Source organism: Schistocerca nitens, chromosome 1 (genome assembly GCF_023898315.1).
Source record: "Schistocerca nitens isolate TAMUIC-IGC-003100 chromosome 1, iqSchNite1.1, whole genome shotgun sequence".
Classification (NCBI taxonomy): Eukaryota; Metazoa; Arthropoda; class Insecta; order Orthoptera; family Acrididae; genus Schistocerca; species Schistocerca nitens.
In genome coordinates, this window is record NC_064614.1 from 929408965 (window position 1) to 929433905 (window position 24941).

Consider the following 24941-nt stretch of genomic DNA (forward strand, 5'->3'; position numbering starts at 1 on the left):
CTTGCTACTGCCCCCATTTCTCTCACCAGCTGTGTTTGCAGGGTGATGGAATGTATGGTTCATGGCCTGCTCGTATGGTGGCTCAAGTCTGACAATCTACTAACCACTGCACAAAATGGATTTCAGGTGTGCCATTCTGCAGTTGATCATTTTGTCGCTTTGTCAACCCATGTCATGAATGGTTTTCTGCAGAAATACCAGACTGTGGCCATGTTTTTTGATTCGGAGAAAGCCTTTGACACCTGCTGGAGGACTGTTATCTCTATACTCTATACATATGGAGCTTCCAAGGCCACCTGCCCTATTTCCTTCAGGAACTTGTAAAAGACAGAGTTTTTAAGGTACCTGTTGGTTTGGCCTTGTCGGACACCTTTATCCAGGAGAACACGGTGCCTCAATGCTCCATCCTGAGCATCATCCTCTTTGCTACAGCCATTAATACTATTACAGCCTATCTCCCAGCAGGCCTCTCTGGCTCTCTTATCATCGATCTATTTCAGTTCTCCACAGACTTGTTTCCCTAAATGGCATGTTCAGTGATGTCTCTATTGTCTTTATTCATGGAGCATCAACAATTGCTTTTGCTTTTCCACTCACAAAACTATTTGTATGAATTTCTGGTCATGCCAGTGGGTTTTTCCACCTTCTTTATGTTTGGGCCTGTTGCTCTTCCATTCTCTGAAACTATGAAATTGCTGGGGCTCGTGCTTGATAGAAAACTTTCTTAGTCCTCCCATGTGTCTTACCTGGCTGCATGCTGTAACCGATCCCTCAGTGTCCTACGTGTCCTAAACGATGCTTCCTGGGGAGTGCACCCTCCTCTGTTTATATTGATTCCTTGACCATGACTAGACTATGGATGTTTTGTTTATTGATCTACACCTCCATCCATCTTATGCTGCCTTAATATAATCCACCAGTGTGGAATCCATTTGGGCACTGTTGCCTTTTACACTAGCCTCATTGAGAATCTCTATACAGAAGCTGCCGAACTACCGCTGTTCTCCTCAGCCGATACACATGCCATTTATCTGCCATGCCTGGCCATCCATCCTATGTCTCCTATTTCAGTGACTCCCTTGACCACTAGTATGGTTGGTTACCTCCTGTAGTTTGCTTGTGGCTCCTGCTTCGGCAGCTTAACTTCGTGCTACCTACCACATTCCTGATGGGTGTGAACACTTCACCACCATGGCTTTGTGCAGCGACCCCTGTTCTGACTTCATTTTCTTCCTAAGGAAACTACTCTGGATGTGATCTATCACTGTAAATATCTCGACCTCTGCATGCAACTTAGCATTAGCACCTTCGTATGCACTGATGGCTCTAAGACTAATTGTGGTATTGGGTGTGTCTTCCTCATTGGCACAATATTTACAGCATAGCTCTTTGCCCTCTATCAGGCCACCCAGTGTACACGGAAACACAGGCTTCTTAATTGTGCCATATGCTCCAATACTCTCAGTGCCATTCAGAGGCTCTGTGTGTGTACACAGTCCATCCTTTAGTGCAGTGGGTCCAAGAAAGCTTCCATTTGCTTGCTTTTGATGGAGCCACTGTGATGTTCATGTGGGTTCCTGGTTTCCTGGTCACACCAGTCTGATGGGAAATGAGGCTGCTGATGCTGCTGCCAAGGCTGCAGTCCTCCTACCTCAGCCTGCAAGCTCTTCCATTCCTTTGGATGATCTCCATGTTGCCACCTATCAGCAGGTGCTGTCACTTCGGCAACACCACTGGTCTTCTCTTCAGTGGAACAAGCTGTGAGGAATTAAACCTCTCCAATGGCTTGGCTGACCTCTTCTCAGCCCTCTCATTGCGAGGAGGTTGTTTTAGCTAAGTTGCATATTGGGTACTGTTCTTTTAACCATCACCGTTTGTTAAGTGGTGATTCCATACCATTTTGTGCTCATTGTCATCAACCTTTGACAGTTTGCCATTTCCGAACTGAATGTCCTTTTTCTAACCATCTGTGTTCTAATGTATGTTTGCCATCTGAGTTATCAGATGTTTTAGGGAATGATGGACAGTCTCTTGATCACATTTTTGTATCCATCATAGCAATAAGGTGAAGAACAGTTAATCTTTGTCTTTACGTCATGTTTTGTGGACCTTTCTCCAAGCAGGAGTTCTTTTTTTTCTTTTTTTTTTTTTTAACTCTCTTTCCTGCCATCAATTGGACTTAACATGTAGTCACTTCTAACTTCTTTTTCATATTAGTTTTCTAAGGTTATGAAATGGGCACTTATGACCTCAGTTGTCTTTGCACACTCAGAAATAAATAAATCAATAAATACATAAATAAATAAATCGTCTGTCAAACTTTGTTCTTTTTTGTCAGAAGAATGGGCCATTGGCTCTGAAAGCTTGCAGATGTTTATATTTTCAAAAAATGTGTGAAGTAGAGAGTTTGCCATGAAGCAGTTTAGGAACTTTATCATAGATAATTCAGTTGACTATGAAGCTTTACTCTTCTATTACAAAAAATAGTCACTGACGGCAAGATAAAATTCCCTTGGGCAGAAGGGGGACTTTTGGGAAACTACAACATCAGTGCTTCTTTAGATAGTGTATATAGCTATGTACATGTTCAACATTGTCTGTAGATGAAATCTATGACATATAGTTGTCTACTGGTTTTCTTTTTTATCTTCATACACATCTTCATTACATTTGTTCTTCTAAAAGACAAGCATGGGTGAATTAAAAATACACTATGTTGCAGATACTTTGCTACTACATAACATTGTGTGCATGTTACACAATAGTTCACCAAAGCAATAGTTTGAGATTTGCAGATGGTGTCAGTTATCAGTGTTGCAAGATGTGATTGGTGTTATAAACAAGGTAATGTCCACATGTGTCAGGGCCACAAGCAGAAATCACATGTGCACATAGAAGTTCTTACAGTAGGATAAAAGTAGTGCTTATAACACCCTGTACATGGGTGCCTTGGGCAATGACTGTACTGCTGGTTAAAAGCTGAAGTTAAACTCTGTAATGTGCTGTGTTGTGTGTGTTATAGGAGGTTCTCCTTTCTCCTGTTTTAATTTAATGGCAGTCAGTGCTGGATTCCAGACAGAAGGTGCTTTGTTGAAATCCTGTATCCCCTGTTGAGTTGTTGAGTAAACTATCTGCCATACGGAGTGTGTGGTTTCCTTTATAACACCATCACAGAACTATGATGCCGAGACTAACACTTCAGCCTTCTCATAAAACATGCAATGTTCTGTGTCCAGTCAATACTTCCCTACTGATGATTCATCAGGTTGGCCCAGGCATGTATGTCGATCATGTTCAACACAGCATTCTTGCTCTGTGTAACATACCTGTCCAATGTAAGACTTCCCACACTGACATGAAATTTTACGTATTTTGTTTCCTAAGACCAAGCTCATGATTGTTCAGATGTAATAGATTACACAATTTTGCCAGACAGTAAAAAACACAATTAATATAAAAAAAAGAAAAAAAAAGAAAAAAATGGCAAGAAGGCCACTGCAGTGGGTGCCTCATCAGCTTCATTTACATCCATAGATTAAATTCTCTTTTATTGGAATGCATTACATATCTATTTATCAGAATACTCATGGTGTTGCAAGCTCACCTGGCAGCCTGTCATGATCTGAGACCACATGTGCTATACTGCACTGTGCAGGGTGATGGCAGCTTTTGGCCTGCAAATATAATTCTTTGTGATTTGGTTTGTGGTTGTCACATTCTCCCAGTATCTAAAAATGGTAAGTGGCCATTTTTGCCACTTCCATGTCAACTGAATAGTCAGATGGAGGAAGTTAAATCAGCAAAGCATTTTTTGAACATTAACATCACATGTTTTATGAGAAGATGACTAAGCACTGTCTGGAATCCAGCACTAAACTCCATCTGAAGAGGACTTGCAAGGCACAGTGGTACTGATCGACTGTCGTGTCATCCTCAGCCGATAGGCGGCAGTGGATGCGAATATGTAGGGGCATGTCAACAGCAATCAGCAGGCCTGGTTGGGCACCCATCAAAGTGCTAGCCAAGCCTGAAAATGCTTAACTTTTGTGATCTGATGGAATTTGGTGTTACCACTTTGGGAAGGCCATTGGCAAAAGACAACACTAGCTGCCATTATATTAAAATGAGAGAATAAGAACCTCTGATTACAGACTTGATACAGCACACTCTAGAATTTTAATTCAGCTTTTAACCTCAGCAACATCTGACAGCACAGTTGGTGCCTATAATGCACATACAGAAGGCCTCTCTTTGGCATCCATTGGGGGGGGGGGGGATTATTATCTCTATTTTCACCCAACTGTCAGCACTTTTCTCTGCATGTGTGATTCCTGCTCATGGCCTTGACTCATGTCTTGCTGCAGCAGCTTCTACAACTACCTACAGACATTAAACAACTGCTACAATGAAATGTTATATGACTTACTCAGTGTTATCCAGTGTCAAACCTGAGATGTGTGTTTAAACAGTGGGAAGTCCAGGAATGAATTAGAGCAATATTATGAAAAGTATAGATCGGTACTCGCCGTATACAGCAGACACTGAGCCATAGACAGGCTGAATGAAGATACCACTATATATTTAAGCTTTGTGCCATAAAGGTCTTGTTGAAGTTGAAGTTGAAAACACATACACATTCACAAAAGCGCAACTCTCACATACACATGACCAGTCTCTGGCCACCATGACCACAGCGAGCAGCAAGAGCAGTCCTCGTGTGTGTGTTTTTTCATTGTGTCAGTCAGTGACTTAATGTCTCCTCTGTATGGCGAGTAGTAATTTTCATTGTATCTGTCTGTAATGTCTCCTTTGTATGGTGTGTAGTGATTTGTCCTTTTCATAATATTGTTGACATGGATTTGCAACTCATCATCAGATAAAGCCTGAAAAGTCATATAAACATTAATGACTGCACTCTGTATGTTCCTGTATGGTGCGTAATAGATAATACTTAATATACTAGTGCTACTGATCACACTTCATATTCCATTCAAAAAGTGAACCAACAACAATAACTTGTACACCCATGGATGACTCCAATATTCTCTAATATATTAATACACTCATTAGCCAATGCCAGAAGGTAGCTGGAAAGAACTATACAAATTCTTACAAAATAATTAAAAAAAATAGCTATACTAGTTTTAGCATTTTGGATTGAATTACTAGTACTTTGAGTATATCTACGACATTAACTCTACTACTTTACAGTCTATCTTTATCATAATCACTGCCCCTGTTGGAAAGAAGCTTGACAAAACTGAAGCAAGCAAAGTGATTTTTGTCATAAAAAATTCAGTTGATATATAGAAATCTGCACACCAGAAACGTTGCACTCATGCCAGGTTTCTTCTTTTGTAGAGACTGGAACATGTCACCATTCTTAGTGATGTTATAGCTACTCCCTTTCACCTGAGTAATAAATTGAAGAATTGAGACAATTGGTTTGAGGGCTCTACCAACATGATCTTGCTAGTTCTCATTTTCATACACTCATTTTTCCACAACACTAGACCTTTTCGTGGAACAATGAAGTAGCAGAACACACAGTGGGTCACAGTTCTTTCTCTACCAGTATCTGTAGCAGCTCTGCAGGTATGTCATTTTGCTGTATCCAAAAAACCCTGACAGTCATGTGAATGACATTTGAAACTTTCTAATACAGTACATTAAAACTTTGTGTGCTGGACTGGGATTTAAAACCGCAACCCATGCTCTTTGGGGGAAAATGCTTTACCAAATGAGCTATCCCAGCATGACTCAAGATGTGTCCTTACAGCTTCATTTCTGCTGGTTAATCTCCCCCATCTTCGGAACTTTACGGAAGTTCTATTGTTAACATTACAGAACTAGCACTCTTATAAGAAAGGACACTACATAAAAATGAGTTAATCGTAGTCTCTTGGCTACAAACTGTTCACACTCTCATTTCAACTACTGCCTCTTTGACTCTTAAAACTGCAATGTAGTTTTTGTATAAGCTGTAAATAACATTTTGGCACCTGTATTTAATGCCTGATGACTTAAGAATTTCTAAGAGTGTAGTCCAGTCAACATTGTCAAAATATTTCTCTAAGATTAGAAATAATATAAACCAGTTGTGGATACAGTAGAAAAACCTCAAGGAGGGGGTGGTAAAGATATCAAGAGCTACCTTTACTTTTACCATAATAAAAAAATAATCAAGTCACATGCAAAGTTTAAGGAAGTTTTATTTAAACTGATTGTACACATATACAAGGCAATGCCATCTTATGATATAAAAAAGTTACAATTGTGGTTAGGACAATCTATGTCAGGGTGAGTGTTCAACAGAGCTAAGCCATTAAGTCGATCCTCCTCCATTTTCAACCTCAGCCATGTCTTTGTATGCCGCAATGTTGAAAAACTTCTTTCTATTGTAGCAATAGATGCAGGTAGTCAAGCAAATATTTTGTACAGTCTGTGCAAAGTAGGATAGTCATTTCTAGGACAAACAGACAACTGTTTACTTATTCATTCTTCAGTCTTAATATTTCTGCTTCTGTACGTAAACTAGCTTCCTAGTTGGTGAATAGTCCATATTTATAATGCTACGTATTGTAGGTTCTCTGTCCAAGAAAACAGTAGAATATTTGGGACTTTTCTTTAACAAATGTCTGACAGAATAATGTATCAAGATGACTACAATGGCCACAACTTTTCTTGTAGGTATTTGTTAGCTATCTATGTGCTGGAAGGAAACATATAAAATACAACATGGACACTCATGCAACATAGGAATGTACAACTACTCAATAACTCAATTCTTTCAAGTCAACTGATGAAAGAAACAAACGAATAGTGTGCGGACCGACTGGCGGGGGTGGCGCTGGTGGCAAAGTGGGCAGCCCCGCAAGGGGGGAGGGGTGCGCCCTGTGTGCCCCCCATATGTATATGCCACTGCTATAAACATAGGTTCATCTGTCTTTAACCTATATTCTAAGGGAAATCTTTGGGTCACTATTGCCTCATGTGTTACATTTCTCCGGAACCCAAACTGATCTAACCTGTGTCAGATTCTAACTGTTTTTCCGTTCTTTTGCAAATAAGTCATGTCGGTATGTTGCAACCTTGACTTAGCAAACTGATTGTTCAGTAAGATTCAACAACTCCCTTCTTTGAAATTGTTATTATATTATCCTTGAAGTCTGAGGGTATTCACTTGTCTCATACATTTTGCATACCTAGTAGAGTAGGTGTCTCCTGGTTCTCCAGATAATTCTGAGGGAATGATGTGTACTGCCCGGGCCTTGTTTTGACTTAGGACTTTTAGTGCTTTTCCAAATTCTTCTTGCACTATCCCCAGTTATCCTTTCCATAATATTGATTCAACTTTTGTTCCTTTCAGGTGACAGTTAACATAGTCCTTGCACCACTCAGTCTGGCTTAATGTTGGTTTCCCATCTGATTTCTTGATATTCATACATCTCCTTTCTTTTATCCAAATATGTCTTCAATTTTGCTATGGACGCCACATAACTTTCCTAAAGTCATGTAAAATTCTGCAGCTCTGCATTTCTCCTCTAGTGATTCCTGATTTATATTTTTGCACTTTCTATCAGTCTCATTTTTAGAACTTGGTATTCTCCTTTTACCTGTTTCATTTTTAGCATTTTTATATTTTTCCCTTTCTAGTGGGTCTTGGCTTTTTTCCTAGATGTTCCATTGCTGCCTTAACTATTTCAGCTTTCAAAGCTGCCCCTCTATTTTTGGTTTATTCATTTCCTCTGTTTCAATCAGCCATTGGCTCATTGCCTAACACTCCCTCTGGAACTTGCAGCAACCTCTGGTTATTGCAACTTATCCAAGTCCCATCTTCTTCATTTCATACCTTTATGCAGTTTCTTTAATTTTAATCTCCACACTGTAGATATCCCAGCTCCTTCGCAAGGCAGTCTCTGTTTGAGACAAATACATGTTGTGTCTGACAAACAGACTGCAATGTAGTTGGAATACCTGTGCCTACAACATGTGTTCAAAGAAAATGGATGCTCTTTCCATCAGATTAGTGCAACTTTAATAAGGAGTAAAAATGGCCAGTTACAAGATGAGGAAGGTGATGGGCTGTTAAGTCCAGACTGTTCCTCCTATATGTGGGCAACATTTCAGAATCCTAAAGGAACTTTATGTTAAATGAATGTTATTTCCATCTACAGTGTTTGTGCTCTGGGTTTTTCAGAAAGGTGGAATCTACAGAATACCAAGTCATTGTGACAAAGCCTATATTGCTCAGACCACAAGCACAGTACATGAAGAGTACTCAGAATTGTATCACCACACTCGCCTTTTGCAGCCCAATAAGTCAGCCATGGCTGAGCATTGTTCTTCCATGGGTCAGTGTACGGATTATTCTGTCACAAAAACCTTCGCTCTGACCAAATCTGTCTTGAATTCAGTTATTAAGGAATAAATGGAAGTACATTTGGCAGAAATTCGTGTTAGACATGATGGTGGATATCAAAATAAGGCATGTAACATGATGATTTCTTTAATAACCTCACAAACAGATAAAATTTATTCCAAAACCACATCTTGTGATAAATTAATGTAATTATTTTGACCAGTGGATTTTAATTCCATGGGTCTGTGGTTACACACAGTTTGTGCATGCAATATCACTGTTATCCACACACCCACATGACTCAGATGGAGCAACATTTTCAAGAAAATTACACATTCTCTAAAAAATAGCAGCTCATCTGGATTCAATGGTGTTTCCAACAGAGTAGTAAGGACTTCTTGCCATATAGTGAGCACTGTCTGTTCTAAAATATGAGGTGGATTACTAAGTCACAGCATTTTTCCAGAGACTGAAATATGCCAGTGATAATCTCCTCTGTAAGAAAAGTAAGGGAGTTGTCAATAACCAACAGTTCACATAATTTTCAAAATTTTTTGAGGTTGTCATGGGTTCTAGAATAGTATCCCATCTGACCAACAGTAATATCCTCAGTAAATCACATTTCAGAGGAGTTGCTCAACTGAGAATGCCATTTACAAGTTCACTCATCAAATTTTGCAAGCATTAAATGACAAAATAGCACCAGGTGGTATGTTCTGTGATCTGTCTAAGGCATTTGACAGTGTATGTCATGATATTATCCTAGGTAAATTAAAGTCTGAAGGAACAGATGGTGTAGGAGACCAATAGATTGTGTCTACATCTACATCTACACTCTGCAAGCCAATGTTAAGTGCATGACAGAGGATATGACCCAATGTAGCAGTTGTTAGGGTTTCTTCCCATTCCATTCATGTATGGAGTGTGGGAAGAATGACTGTTTGAATGCCTCTGTGCCTGCTGTAATTATTCTAATCTCGTCCTCATGATCCCTATGTGAGTGATACGTAGGGGGCTGTAGTACATTCGTAGAGTTGTCATTTAAAGCTGGTTCCTGAAACTTTGATAGTAGGCCTTCTCAGGATAGTTTAGGTCTACCTTAAAGAGTCTGCCAGTTCAGTTTCTTCAGCATCACTTTGACACTCTTCAGTGGGTCTGAAAAACCTGTGGCCATTTGTGCTGCTGTTCTCTGTAAGAGTTCAATATCCCCTGTTATTCCTTTTTGGTATGGGTCCTACAGACTAGAGCAGGGCTTCACAACATACGTGCTCGCGGAGCAAGCTGTGAGCAGCAAGGCGCGAGCACGGAGCAGTGCGAGCACGCTACCCCCACTACCGGAGCAGAGCGGAGATTGGGGAGAGTCATGTGGGGCACACAACAGCTGCCATCAGTCAATGTAAATCTGCGGCCACCTGCAGGGATATCACTCACGAATTATTACTGTGACAATTGAAACAAATATAGGAGAATGTACACGTGCCACATAATTTTATTAGCTTAGTGTATGCCTCTACATTCTTATTAATTTGTGAACTATTACACAATAAAAGGTGTCACTGAAGTGTGAGATTCTCGGTTATCTGGTACTTTTTGCCCTTTACAATTGCATCTATGTTCGGAGTAATTGTTCTTGTGCATCGTAGGCGCAGCGTGCAGTTTAAATTTTGATCAGACAATGCGTTTCTCAGGCGCGTCTTGTTACATTTCATTGCAGAGAACAGTTGTTCACAAACATACGTGGAACCGAACATTGATATTATTGTAGCCGCCAGTTTGTGCAAACGAGGAAATCTATCCTGAGGGAAGTGTCTGTAGAATTCCAAAATGTTTTTCTTGTTCTGACATTTGTCTCTGTATTCTTTGTCACACTGCAGGTCAATAATTTCTAGTTGCAGCTCAGGACGAATCTCTTCAATATTCGCTGGATATGGAGAGGAGAACAGATCAAAATCACTGTCTAGTGCTGTCAGATCTTGAAAGCGTTGATCAAATTCTTCCTTAAGGGCAACTAAACTATGGGAATAACGTTCACAGTCTTTGTGGACATCTTGCATAGATGATAATTTAGGAAAATGAGCTAGATTTCCTGTTTCCATCTGACTCACCCAAAGTGTCAATTTCATTTTAAAAGCTCGTATTCGATCTACGAAATGAGTAATTAGCAGATCTTTACCTTGTAGTGAAATGTTCAAAGCATTCAGATGGCTAGTTAAATCTGCTAAGAATGTGAGATCACATTTCCATGAAGGCTCTTTCAATTCAGGAACACACATGTTATTTATTTCCATGAACATATTTATCTCATCTAATAGGCAAAAAAATCTATTTAATAATTCGCCACGACTAAGCCAGCGGACCTCGCTGTAATAAGGCTGGCTGCCACACTGGCTTTCTACATCCTCAAGAAAGCTTTTAAATTGCCTGTGTTGTAGCCCATGCTTCCTTACATAATTGGTTGTATGAACAACACTCATTACATTTTTTAGAGTGATACTCTTTGCACATAAGTTTTCCCGGTGGATCACACAGTAAACGCCCCATATTTCATTCGGCACGGTCAGTTTTTGCATTTTCTCCTTCAACAGCGCAACGAAACCTGATTTTTTCCCCTGTCATCGCTGGTGCACCGTCTGTAGACACTGAAACTAAAGAATTCCACGACAATGCTATATTTTCAACACTTTCTTCAATACTACTTAAAATATCACCTCCGGTTGTAGTGTTCTTCATGGCTACTACGTCGAGGAGCTCCTCCCTCACCTGAAGATCTCTTTTAACACCTCTAATAAATGTGGCAAGTTGCGCCGTTCCAGTGATATCAACACTTTCGTCCAGAGCTATCGAATAAATCATAAAATCTTTACAGATATTTGCAAGCTGGTTCTGGACGTCGTCTGCCATGTCCTGTATGGAACACATAATGGTCATGTTAGATAATGGCACAATCCAAATCTGTTCAACTTGAGATGGACACAAATGTTCCGCTGCAACTACCAAACAGTCTTTTATTAAATTGCCATCAGTGAAGGGGCGCAGGAATTTTGCTAAAAGCAAAGCAATTTTGTAACTCACTCTGAGAGCTGCCTCAGTTTATTTTTCTTCATCGTCCAGATCTTCGGTAAGCTTTCTTTTAAGTTTAATAACTTCCTGTGCACGATCTGGTCCATCACATTTTCCACTTCTGTAGTCTTTCGCGTGGTACGACATATAATGTCGCTGCAAATTAAATTTCCTTAAAGAATTCAGCATTTTGTGACATACTAAACAGTTTGCAACACCATCTTTTTCTGTAAACAGATACAATTCCTCCCAACTGCGAAAGCATGGTTGAGGTTACACAACGGCGACTTGACATGATTCTTAACCAGCGAAGTGACTGTTAGAGCTGATCATAGTACTTTAAACGTTACACAGTCATCGCGATTTCAATAGGGAAGCTGCGGTCCTATTCAAAAGTGCGCGCGCATTTCCCCTCTCTCCCCTCCCTCCCTACTCCACGACCTTGCACCTGCTCGCGAGCACGTGCCTGAGCAAACGCGAGTACTCGCGCTCAAAACCGGACAGTTGTTAAGCCCTGGACTAGAGCAATATTTTAGAATGGGTCACACAAGTGATTTGTAAGCAATCTCCTTTGTAGATTGAATGCACTCTCTCAGTATTCTACCTGTAAAATGAAGTCTACCACCTACTTTACCCACGACTGAGTGTATGTGATCATTCCATTTCATATCCTAACAAAGTGTTACATCTAGTTACTTGTATGAGTTGGCTGATTCAAACTGTTACTCGTTGGTGTTATAGTCATAGGATACTACTTTTTTTTCAGTTTGTGAAGTGTACAATTTTACAATTTTAAACATCTAAAGCAAGTTGCCAATCTTTAGACCACTTTGAAATCTTATCAAGGTTAGCTTCTTTCAGACAGTACTTCATAATAGATAACTGCATCACCTGCAAAAAGTCTGAGGTTACTATTAATATTGTCTGCAAGGTCATTAATAAACAATGTGAACAGCAAGATTCCAACAGACTTTCCTGGGGCGCACCCAAAGTTATTTCTACATCTGATGATGACTATCCATCCAAAATAACATGCTGCATCCTTCCTACCAGAAAGTCCTCAGTCCAGTCACAAATTTCACTTGATACTCTATATGATCATATTTCTTACTATAAGAGTAGGTGTGGTACTGAGTCAAATGGTTTTCGAAAATCAAGATTTGACTGCCTTGATTCAAAATTTTCAGCATGTCATGTGAGAGAAACACAAATTGCATTTCACATAATCAATGTTTCTAAAGAATCCATGGTGGTTGACATGGAGGAGGTCATTCTGTTCATGATGTCTCATTAGGTTTGAGCTCAGAATATCTTCTAAGATTCTACAACAAATTGGTGTCAAGGATACTGGATGGTAGTTTTGTGGCTCACTTTATTACCCTTCTTGTAGACATGTGTGACCTGTGCTTTTTTCCAAGAACTGGGCACAGTTTTTTGTTAGTGGGACATACAGCAGATTGTAATTAGAAGAGGGGCTAACTCAGCTGCAAATTCAGTATGGCATATATAGGGATTCCGTCGGGCCCTGGAGCTTTGTTCAGTTTGAATGATTTCAGCTGTTTCTCAACACCAATGATGCCAATACTTATTTCACTCATCTTTTCAGTAGTATGCGGATTACATTGAGGCAGTTCTTCTGGGTTTTCCCTTGTAAAGGAATATTTGAAAGCGGAGTTAAGCATTTCAGCTTTTGCTTTTCTGCCCACAGTTTCAGTTCCTGTCTCATTCACTAGGGACTGGACACTGACTTTGGTGCCACTAATAGTCTTTATATACAAACAGAATTTCTTGGGGTTTAGTGAAAGATCATGTGACAATAGTCTGCTACAGTAATTACTGAAGCCTTCACGCATTGCTGTCTTGACAGCTGAACATGTTTCATTCATCATCTCTGTATCTACAGCTCTACACTTGGTTTTACATCTATTATGCAGTAATCTGTCTGTTTCTCTACAGCACTGTATACCATGAAGGGTTACTCCCATTATGTATTGTTCTACTGGGTGCCTATCCACCCAGTGCATGGTCAACTATTCTTTTAAACTTGAGCGATAGTTCCTCTACTTACTCCTTTCCTGTGCTGAAAGTTTCAAGTTCCTCACATAGATATGACACTACTTATTTTTTATCTGGTTTACTGAACACATTTATATTTATGCTTGTCTTAGTTGTCCTTTGTACTTTGGTAATCATTGTTGCCGTAACTGTGTCATGGTCACTGATATCAGTTTTGATGTGGGCATCTTCAAAGAGGTCAAATCTATTTTTTGCCTTTGGAACAGATGTTTTTGCATCATGAACTATCTGCATCTGAACTATCTGTTCTAGGTCATTTTCAGAGAAGGCATTTAGTAATTTTTCACAGGATATCTTTATCAAAATTGTAATTTTCCCAATTGATTGTTCAGTGATAAAATTGCCCACTGATGATTACAGTATGACTAAGAAACTTACGTACAAGTGAAATGAGGATTTCTCTTAAGTTTTCAGTTACATTAGGAGTTGAGTCTGGTGGGTGATAGAAGGGTCCAGTTAACACTTTATACCCACCCCTGATGCTAAGTCTTGCCCATACAATCTCACACACAGCTTCAATTTCTATCTCTGTAGATTTGAGTTTCTTGTCTGCTATGGTAAATGCAACACTTTCATTTCCCTTTAGCCTGTCCTTTCAATGTACATTTAAGTTTTCCCCAAAAATTTCACTGCTATCAATTTCAGGTTTCAACTAGCTTTCTGTGTCTAGTACTACATTAAGGTGACAAAAACTTGTGGGATAGCAATATGAACATATACAGGTGGCAGCATACACAATGTATAAAAGGGCCGTGCATTGGTGGAGCTGTCATTTGTACTCAGGTGGTTCATGTGAAAAATTTTTCTATGTGATTATGACCACATGATGGGAATTATAAGCCTTTGAACTTGGAGTTGTAGCTGGAGCTAGATGCATCAGACATTACATTTTGAGAAATCATCACGGAACTCAATATCTGAGATGCACAGTGTCAAGAGTGTGCCGAGAATATCAAATTCCAGGCATTAACTCTCATAATTGACATTGCAGTGGCTGAAGGCCTTCACTTAATGATCAAGAGCAACAGCATTTGTGTAGAGTTTTCAGTGTTAACAGGCATGCAACACTGTGTGATATAATAACAGAAATTATTGTGGGATGACAATGAACATATCCATTAGGACAAGGCAGTGAAACTTTGCATTATTGGGCTATGGTAGCAGAGAACCGATGCAAGTGCCTTTTGTTAACAGCACATCACCTGCAGCACCTTTCCTGGGTTGATGACTGTATCAGTTTGATCCTAGATGACAGGAAAACAATGACCTCAACAGATGAGCCCTGATGGTGGGGTGTGAATGTGGCACAGAGCCCATGAAGCATGGACTCAAATTATCAACAAGGCACTTTGTAGTCTGGTAATGGCTTCATAATGATGTGGGCTGTGTGTGCATGGAATGGACTGGGTCGTGTTTATGTTCTGCTACCTCGAAGTCATTTGCAACCATTCATGGAATTCCATTTCCCAAACAGCAATAGAATTTTTATGGATGACAATGCGTCATGTCACTGGACCACAATTGTTTGCAGCTGGTTTGAAGAACATTTGAATGAAATATTTAACCACCCAGATTTCCTGACATGAATCCCATCAAACTTTCATGGGACATAATCAAGAGGTCAGTTTGTGCACAAAATCCTGCAGTGGCAACACTTTCACAATTAAAGACACCTATAGAAGCAACATGGCTGAATAATTCTGCAGGAGACTTACAATGGGTTGTTAAGTTGATGCCACCTTGAGTTGCTGCTCTATGCCAGCCAAATGGAGGTCCAACACAATATTAGGAGGTATCCCATGACCTTTGTTACCCTAGTGTATGTGAGCTTCATTGCTTATCATTAGTACTTCGACCTCTGGCACTTTGTTGTGAATGCTTTGGCAGTTAACCAAAAGGATTTTAATACTCTCACCTGCGGGAGGCATTTCTTTTGATCCTAAACTGATACATTTGTGTTTCCTACAGCTATCATTTTCTGGATTGGGTGGAGAGTTGCCTAATCTAAAAAACGCTTGTGTGCACATTACACACAGTCACCTACCTGGGTAGCAGCCCCAGAAGTGTAGTGCACACCTGACCCATGTATGAGGACCATATAGCTCTCATTGCAGTGGCACAAGTCCAGGAAGACACGGCCTAGCTTATCACAGAACCTTCAAAGTCTCTAGTCCATTCCTTATATTTGACTGAGAATCCAGTGGCCACAATAAGTTCTGGAGACAATACTGCAAATTGGGAGCTTTGTTGAAACTCCATGTGCAAGTCTGGTCATCTCCACTTTTTCTGCCAGTCACTGTACTGTTCCAAATATGACCTTGTAGCCCAGATGACGGGCACCATTTTTCCATGATGCCCCACAAGCTGCAATTGGTCGCACACTGTTTCCCCTATTGCTGTCAGAATAGCCTCTTCATTGTGTTGAATGAGACCCTGGGCATACACACTGAGTGCACCTGGTGTCCTTTCGGTCCCTTGCTGCCATTTCCCAAAGGCACACTGTAAATTTGAACTGCCAATGATTTATAGATCTCTACCCTTTTGCATTTGCCTCCTCTTGACACCAGAAAAAACAGGTTTCCCCAGAACAGATGATGTGAGTCCCACTGGCTCATTTTCAGTGAAAGACAGCACTTTAAAATTTTTCGTAAGGGGATTGGCATAACACCCCGAGTCCTTCCTGGTTCATATCCACCCTGTACAGGACAACTAGATCTACTGCTGAAACCCCACTTGCCATCAAGTGGACGAGTAATGACAGATCCCATACTTTCTGCAGGAGAGGATAGTATTTGAAATACCTTGGTACTGATACCACAGGTACATGAATCTCAGGAGCACTCCCAACTCTCAAATTCAAAGCTGCCAATTAATCGACAGTAGTCACTGTGATTTCCAGCTGCTTGCAAACATCAACCAACTCATCCCATGTTTGAGAACAGCATTTGCAGTGAGACTGCATTTTGGCTGGCACAAATGTGTTAGAGGATAGTCAACAAATAACTTTAAATTAAACCTGTTGATTATCTTTTGTATCTGTCAAGCTAAAAATATTACTAATTCCATATAGCAACTGAATCAAATACACAAAACAAGTTCTCTGCTAACCCAACAGAAAAACCCGTGGTAAAAATTGCTAGTTTCTTAAAACTTTTTGAGATTAATTATAGTTATTAGCAAATTTAGAAATAGAGTTAATTCATGATGATTGTAGTTAATACAATGAAGCACCAAAGAAACTGATACAGGAATGTGTATTCAAATACTGAGGTATGTAAACAGGCAGAATATGGCACTGCAGTTGGCAACACATATATAAAGCAATAAGTCTCTGGTGCAGTTGTTAGATCAGTTACTACCACTACAATTGGTGCATGAGCGATGGGACACAGCATCTCCGAGATAGCGATGAAGTGGGAATTTTCCGGTACGACCATTTTACGAGTGGGCCTTGAATATCAGGAATCCAGTAAAACATCAAATCTCCAACATTGCTGTGGCTGGAAAAAGATCCTGCAAAAAGATCCTGCAAAAATGGGACCAACAATGACTGAAGAGAATGGTTCAATGTGACAGAAGTGCAACCCTTTTGCAAATTGCTGCAGATTTCAATGCTGAGCCATCAACAAGTATCAGGGTGCGAACCTTTCAATGTAACATCATTGATATGGGCTTTCGGAGCCGAAGGCCCACTTGTGTACCATTGATAACTGCATGACACAAAGCTTTATGCCTCACCTTGGTCTGTCAGCACTGACATTGGACTGTTGACGATTGGAAACATGTTGCCTGGTCGGATGAGACTAGTTTCAGTTTGTATCGAGCATCCTGTCTGATCATCTGCATCCATTCATGTCCCTTGTGCATTCCAACATAAAAGGGAAATTCCAGCAGGACAATATGACACCCCACACATCCAAAATTGCTACAGAATGGCTCCAGGAATACTCCTGAGTTTAAACACTTCCACTGGCCACAAAACTCCCCAGGCATGTACATCATTGAGCATATCTGGGATGCCTTGCAGTGTGCTGTTCAGAAGAGATTTTCACCACTTGTACTCTTATGGATTTATGGGCAGCCCTGCAGGATTTATGGTGTCAGTTTCCTCCAGAACTGCTTCAGACATTAGTCAAGTCCATGCAACATCATGTTGGGGCACTTCTATGTGCTCGTAGGGCCCTACACGATATTAGACAGGGGTACCAGTTTCCTTGTTTCTTTAGTGTATATACTCCTCTATAAGAAAAAACTAGACATCACACAATATGTTAGTTATGATATCTGCCACAGTAACTAAATAAAAAATGTTGGTTTTTGTGCAAAGTAGATTATGCACAGGACAATGGTAACTTCTGAAAATTCCCCAAAATGTACATTTATTTGCCTCGATATACAGTGAAATTCAGAGTGATCTAATTCTGTGGCAGTAATTGTGAATCACAAATGCTAATATGATGTTAATGTTTTAAATTTCATAGTATTTGACAATGCAAATGGATATTGTACAATTAATGGGAGCTTATGGAGAAATGACACAAACAGTAAAACATGGAAATCTAGACTTTCAAATTGGCACATGAATTTTGTACACGTGATCTCACACAAAGGAAAATTCTGGATTCAGCTTATACATATAAATAAATAGGTGAATTGCATGGATTTTTCACTTGGCTGTGTCTGTGCCAATATCTACTAGTGTGCCAAAGGAGGACACTGCAGCATGTGCTTATCTCAGTCAAAATTGCGAAAATGTGCACCATCAACAAAGTATGCTTTTGCCTGTTGCAGCTAACAATACAAACCAAACGATTGCAGGAAGTTATACTTAATAATTCAACCAATGTAAGCAGCAGAGATTCTTCTGACTGGGGAGATTCTGTAAGGCTTTATCTTAGGTCCACTGTTGCCTCTCATATACCTTCTCATATACCCTCTAATATAAGGGTACTATTTTTTTTCAACCTCCATTTGGTCATTAAATGGAAACCACAGTGAAAATAAAAAAAAATGTTTTATTTTCAACATTTAGCTACACCTTCCTGCTACTTTCCTATATAGTCGCCACTCCAACTTAGACTGTTGTCATGGCATTGGGCCAATTTTCCAATACCCTTGTCAAAGAAGACAGGTGACAGTGCTTTCCACCACTTCCTTACTCTGGTTTGCAGTTTGTTATCGGTGCCAAAGTGCTGTCCCTCATGGCCAGCTGTTCATGTGGGCAAAGGATGAATATCCAGGCTGTATTGTGGGCGATCAAACACTTCCCACTAAAAACACTGTAGGAGTATCCTTATTGCAGCTGCAGTGAGATTCTGCAAAATTACAACTCTTTGCTGTCACACATGACAGTTATGTATGTGGATTGCATGATATCGGTCAGAAACCCTCAGCGAATGACAGCATGCAGTTCACACCTGGCAGGAGTTACTATTGTTCTAGGCATATTTATTTGCTCACTGTGTATTTGGAAATGAAAAGTGTGAGGCAACATAATTCATGGGCATACTAGAGTCACTGTCAACACATCAAGGCAAAGCTTCATCAGATTTCTTACGTGCTTTTTTAATTTTGTGACCAGAGTTTGAAAAAAAATAAAACACCCTTGTACAACAAGCATAATTAGTTCTTTTTGTAGGTGATATTAGTTTTGTAACAAGTCCAAACATACAACAAGAGAAGATGTGATAAACAGTATTCTTAAAAGTACAGGATTTGTCAAAAAGAATTATCCAATTTAAAAAAATCATAACTATTATGTTATTTGAGATATGTGCATGAGCAACGTACTGTTGGAAAGAGCAAACTCTTGAGATTTACATGGTTCCTGTTAGGTAACAGCAGTGTGCGGCCACTTCAGTTATAGTAAAAATGGTGTCGGGACAACAGAAAGCATGTTGTGTTCTATGATTTGCACAGTGTGGGTCAGATATAACTGTTCAGCATGCCTTTCATACTAGGTATGGTATGGACTCCTACAGCACAGAGCATTAGATGATGGCATGAACAATTCTGAGACACAGGTTGTTTGTGTAAACGCAAATTGCTGGGCCATCTGCCAGTGTGTGACACAGAAGAGGCATCTGCCATAGTTTCACAAGGAGTCCGCATAAATCTGTTCACTGTGCGTGTTACATTGACATTTACACATGAAATCATACAAAATTCAGCTACTGCAAGCTCTTCATGAAGGTGACAAACAATGTGTGGAGTTCTGTAATTTCATTCTTGGCAAGATGTAGGATGACAATTTTCTTCTACACTTAGTATTTAGTAATGAGGCAATGTCCCATTTAAATGGAAAGCTGAACCATCATAATGTGAGAATGTGGGATATGGAACAATCACATGAAGCTGTAGAATATGAGAGGGACCCTCCAAAATTTAATGCATTTTGTGCAGTGTCATGGGAAAAGGTGTATGTCCATTTTTCTTTGCTGAGAACACTGTTACATGAAGCACATATCTCGATATACTTTAGAACTTTCTTTTCCCACAGTTGGATACTGATTTGAACAGCTTCATTTACCAATAGATGGGGCATTGCCTCACTGGTGTCTGGAAGTGTAGAAATTTTTAAATCAAAGGATTACTGAACGATGGGTCGGTCACTCTGGACCAAATAATTCAACCTTACATTACTAGTCTCCAAGGTCACTGGACCTGACTGTATGTGATTATTTCTTTTTGGGGTTTACAAAAGACTTTGTTTATGTGTCTCCATTACCAACAACAGTGAATGAACTGAGACATAGCATAACAGCAGCAGTGGGAGCTGTAACTCAAGACATGCTTGCTGCAGTCTGGGAACAATTTGGATACCACATTGGTGTATGCCATGCATCTCAAGGAGGGGATATTGAACACCATGAAAAGGTATGAAAAAACTTTTTGTGTTTCCCACTGATCAAAAAATAAAATTCATTGTATATGTTTATTAGTTTCAGAAATGTAGATGTGCCAAATCGGATGATTCTTTTTGATACACCCTGTACTACTGAGTGCTTTTCTGCAAATGGTCTTTCAGTTTCAAAAGACACAACATATTCCATTCTGCACACCTAGAGGTATGACTCCAGCAATACTCTTGGGAGGAAATAATAACTAGGATGGGAACTCCAAAAGTTTTAGGTGTTCATATTGATGAAAATTTAAACTGGAACTCCTAAAATGACTTAGTTCAAACACATTTTTATTCTGAATCATTGCAGATCTTGGGGTGTGAGAAATCAATAAGTTATTTGCTGTGTATTTTCATTCAATTACATCATATGTAATAATTGTTTGGGGTAACTCATCTTTAAGAAAGAAAGTGTTCGTTGTTCAAAAATTTACTGTAAGAAAAATATGTGGTGCTCACTCTGGTCACCTTGTAGACATTTGTTTAAAGAGTCAAGCATTCTGACTACTGCCTCACAGTCTCTATTTTGTTCCCTGGTGAAGTACATTGTAAATAATTCACTGCTGTTCACAAGGAACAATGATGTACATAATTACAATAAGAGAAGAAAAAATGACATTTGTTAGTGCACATTAAGGTTATCTTGCACAGTGGTGCAACCAAAAGTTTGGGTCACTTAACCTACCTGACAAAGAGCAATGTTAAATTTGAAAAGAAACTGAGAAAATTTCACCTTGATTACTCCTTTTGTTCCATAGAGTTATTACTATTTTTGTAGTATATAATAAATGGTGGCTAGCAATTACTAACTGACAACTGTATGGAAGAAACATGTAAACATGTAAACATATTTATATACTAATGTGTAATGTGAATATAAAATGTTTGTGTTCCACATCATTCCAATTATTCATACAAATGATCCATAGAAGATGAAACTAAGTAAGTAATTGGGTATGCATTGTACAGGCAGATATGAGTTGCCAAATACCCAAACTTCGATTCACACCAGCTGAAACTGTGGAGCGAAGACAACATTACTTGTGAAACAGCACAGCAACACATGTCTCTCAGGTTGTAATTGTGCTGCACCTCCACAGCTCATCACAGTGTTTAGTTACCCATTATTTAATTCTCCCTGCAACTCAAACAATAGGACAAACTAGTTGTTATATGTTGCTGATCTGTGATAAAGATCAGTACTTGCCACCACAGACTTCTTTCTTCAATCTGAATAGCATGAGACCAGTATTCTATCAATAGAAACAGCGAAATGATGGTAAATTTATTTCTCACTGTAGTGTAATTATTTTTAAATTAGTCTCCTCTCTTCCCTCATCTCTCTTATATTCCTTAAAATTGCACTTTGTACATTTAAGGTATATTGTGGCAAAGACAAAAAAAGTCTCTATTGTCATCTGGCTTCTTCTCACACTAATAATATTGTTTTCATTTGGCTTAAAACAGAGTGATAATTTCATCTTTTATTTCTGCTTTCAACTCTTTCTTTTTGTTGTGGTATGCTGCAAGTGACCAACAAAATAAATTAAGTACTAACCATTCTTAGAAGAGCTTGTTTACTAATGCTGTTAAGCATAGTTTTCTCCTCAACTTCCCACCCAGAAAAAAGAGACTAATTTGTGTCTATGCTTTGGACTGTGAAGTGCATGGCAGAAGCTACTATTCATTGTACTGTGTATGAGGACTTCATCCCATTTAATTTGTAAATGAAGCAAGGAAAAAATGACTGCAGAAATATCCCTATGCACACTGTAATTAGTCTAACATTGTCTTGACAGCTCATACAGAAGTGATATATAGAGGATTGTAGTACATTCCTCAATTCTGTACTTCAAAAATTGGTACTTAGTCTTTCAGCTGGCATCTGTGAAAGGGAGTAAATTTCCATGATACTGTCCTGTGGATGAAACAAACCTGTGACTAATTGTGCTGTCATACTTTGCATACATTCAGTACCTTCTGTTAATCCTGTTTCTTATGACTCCCACACACTTGACAAATATTCTAGGATGCTCTGTATGAGTGTTCTGTAGTCTAACTCTATTGTAAACTGATTACATTTTCCCAGTATCCCAACAACAAACCAAAGTTTGTTACCTAGTTTATCTACTGCATTACTGTATCTTTCCTGCTGAAATTCCATGCAAGTTAAAACATAAAATAAGGGAAAGGCAACCAATCATTTATAGCTGATCAATGCATGTAGCACATAAACATGCAACAGGAAACCGAAATCACACTAGTTTGGAATAATAGCTGTTTTTCTAGCACAAGTACACACATTCATACATACACAACCACACAGATAAACCCAACCATGGACGTGCGCGCGCGCGGTGCTTACACACACACACAAACACACACACACACACACACACACACACACACACACACACACACACACACACACGCACGCACACATTATGCATGCAAAAATATTTTTGAAGGTTTTATCACCAATTTTGAAAATTGATTATCATAGTTTGATAACATTAGAACATTTGTCTGGTTTTATCTGTTGCATGTATTTATTCATCATGGTCCCAGGAGCAGCATAGAAATATATGAAATTGATAAATCTAGGCTCTCATTTCTTGTGTTGTAAATGAAAATACAGTTTTGAAAAATGTCTCCTATTTATTACCTTTGGCAAAGTTGCAGAAAAAGTTCAGCCAGATAACAAAATATTGCTCTTGACAAATTTTATATTTTCAGTTCAGACTTTTTTTTTACAACTGTTGTTATGTTACATATCTTTAACTTTAACTGTACACTATGAGCTCCCTCTCACAGATACTTCATGTAGACAAGCACCCCATTTGTGTTGGAGTCAAAACAAAGAAAATGTGTAGAATGTGAAGTTTAGCAGTAAAATTGGCCAACAAAATGTAGCTCTTTTTTAATACAATTCTATTATCTTACAACAAATAATTTTCAGTTGATAATTTTCATTTCCTTTACCACATGTTTATTGAATTTGATTTTATGGATATTGTTTTGACTAACACCATAGATGTAATAAACAGCAACTTTCTTCTACATTTTGAATTTTGTTATACTTCCAGTTAAATGATTTGGCATTAAATAAAGATTTTACCATTTCTATCCATTAACAGATAAGGAAAGTAATAATATTTCTCACTTACTTTGTGCTACAGATGTTTATTTATCCTCTTAAAATGTTTATTTTTTATGCTTTAAATGGGGTAATTTCATTTAAATGAAAGTTAAATTGTAATACATGTCTCAGTTGTTGAGTATAGATCTCATATCAACTGTTCATGAAACTTTTGTGTTGATTTTCACAATGTCAGTACTTTTTGGTGTTCTACCTGATCCAATTTATTATCCATTTCTTTAGTGAATAATGCAATTCATTATATTTCAATACACTGTGACTGCACCTATGTGATAATTCCATTTCATATCCCTACCAACTGTTAAAGCCAGCTATTTGGCTCAATTGACTGATTCCACTTGTGAATCATTGATAATGTTGTTGCACAGTACTACATTTTTCACTTTTGTGAAGTGCACAAAAATTGTTATTCAACATTTAAAGGAAAATACCGATCATTGCACCACCTTGGAATCTTATCAAGATCAGAGTGAATTCTTGTACAGCTTTTTACAGACTACATCTTTACGACAACTTCATCATATGCAAGAAATCCCTCGTGAGACATAGATCTTGCCGAATTGGATTGGCTTGTGTGCCTCAGTGATACAGATAGCCATAATGTAAGTGCAGTCACAATAGAAGGGGTATATGTGGAGAGGCCAGACAAACCTATGGTTCCGGAAGTGGGGCAGCAGCCTTATTGATAGTTGCAGTGGCAACTGTTTGAATGAAACTTCAAGACAGATTAAGACTGTGTTACAGAATGGGACTTGAACCCAAGACCTTTGCCCAAGTTTGAGTTTTGGACCAGCACATAGTTTTAATGTGCCAGGAAGTTTCACATCAGTGTGCACTCCACTGCAGAGTGAAAATTCATTCTGGAAACTGTCTGGATGACAGATTGATCTGGCCTTGAAGTATTAGCCACATGGCCTTGCTATGTTGATATCTAGAACAATTTCATATGTAATTGCCTTTTCTATGGAAAAAATATGAAGTATACTGGCATTCCATGAGGTGTGTTGCAGACAGGGCATTACTAGTTTCTTTCTTTCCTGCTTGTTTTGCCAGTAAATTGTCTTGTATACTCCACACATCTCTTGGAAACCTGTGTTGGATTTGTGTCATGAGATTTGACCACAATAAAGATGAGATTAAGAAAAATAAAACAGAACTAAATTGTAATCACAGCAGCAGTGGCTGTAGCAAGGATATTAGTGATGAGAAATTGTAGCAGACAGAAACTTACCTGACTACGAATGTCTTCAGAAAGTTATCACTCAGGTACTTCTCCCTACAATCCAGAATCATTGATTTTTTTTCTTAAATGTCTCAAATTTTATGCTCACTCAACAAATATTACATATTTGTAGCAGAATTACAGCAAACAGGAAGAATCT

At 38.9% G+C, this 24941-nt stretch overlaps 1 protein-coding gene across 6 annotated transcripts in view; it reads left to right on the top strand.

The window, feature by feature from the left end:
- Positions 1–24941, top strand: part of LOC126193225 (solute carrier family 25 member 45-like) — a 94837-nt gene that overhangs the window by 11742 nt on the left and 58154 nt on the right. Inside the window, exon 1 of one of the 6 annotated variants that reach the window (XM_049932674.1) lies at positions 20256–20374. The exons of the other annotated variants lie outside the window; for them this stretch is intronic. The gene's annotated coding sequence lies outside the window, so the exon portion shown is untranslated. Of the gene's footprint in view, positions 1–20255; positions 20375–24941 lie in introns of those variants that run through there. 6 annotated transcript variants of the gene reach the window in all.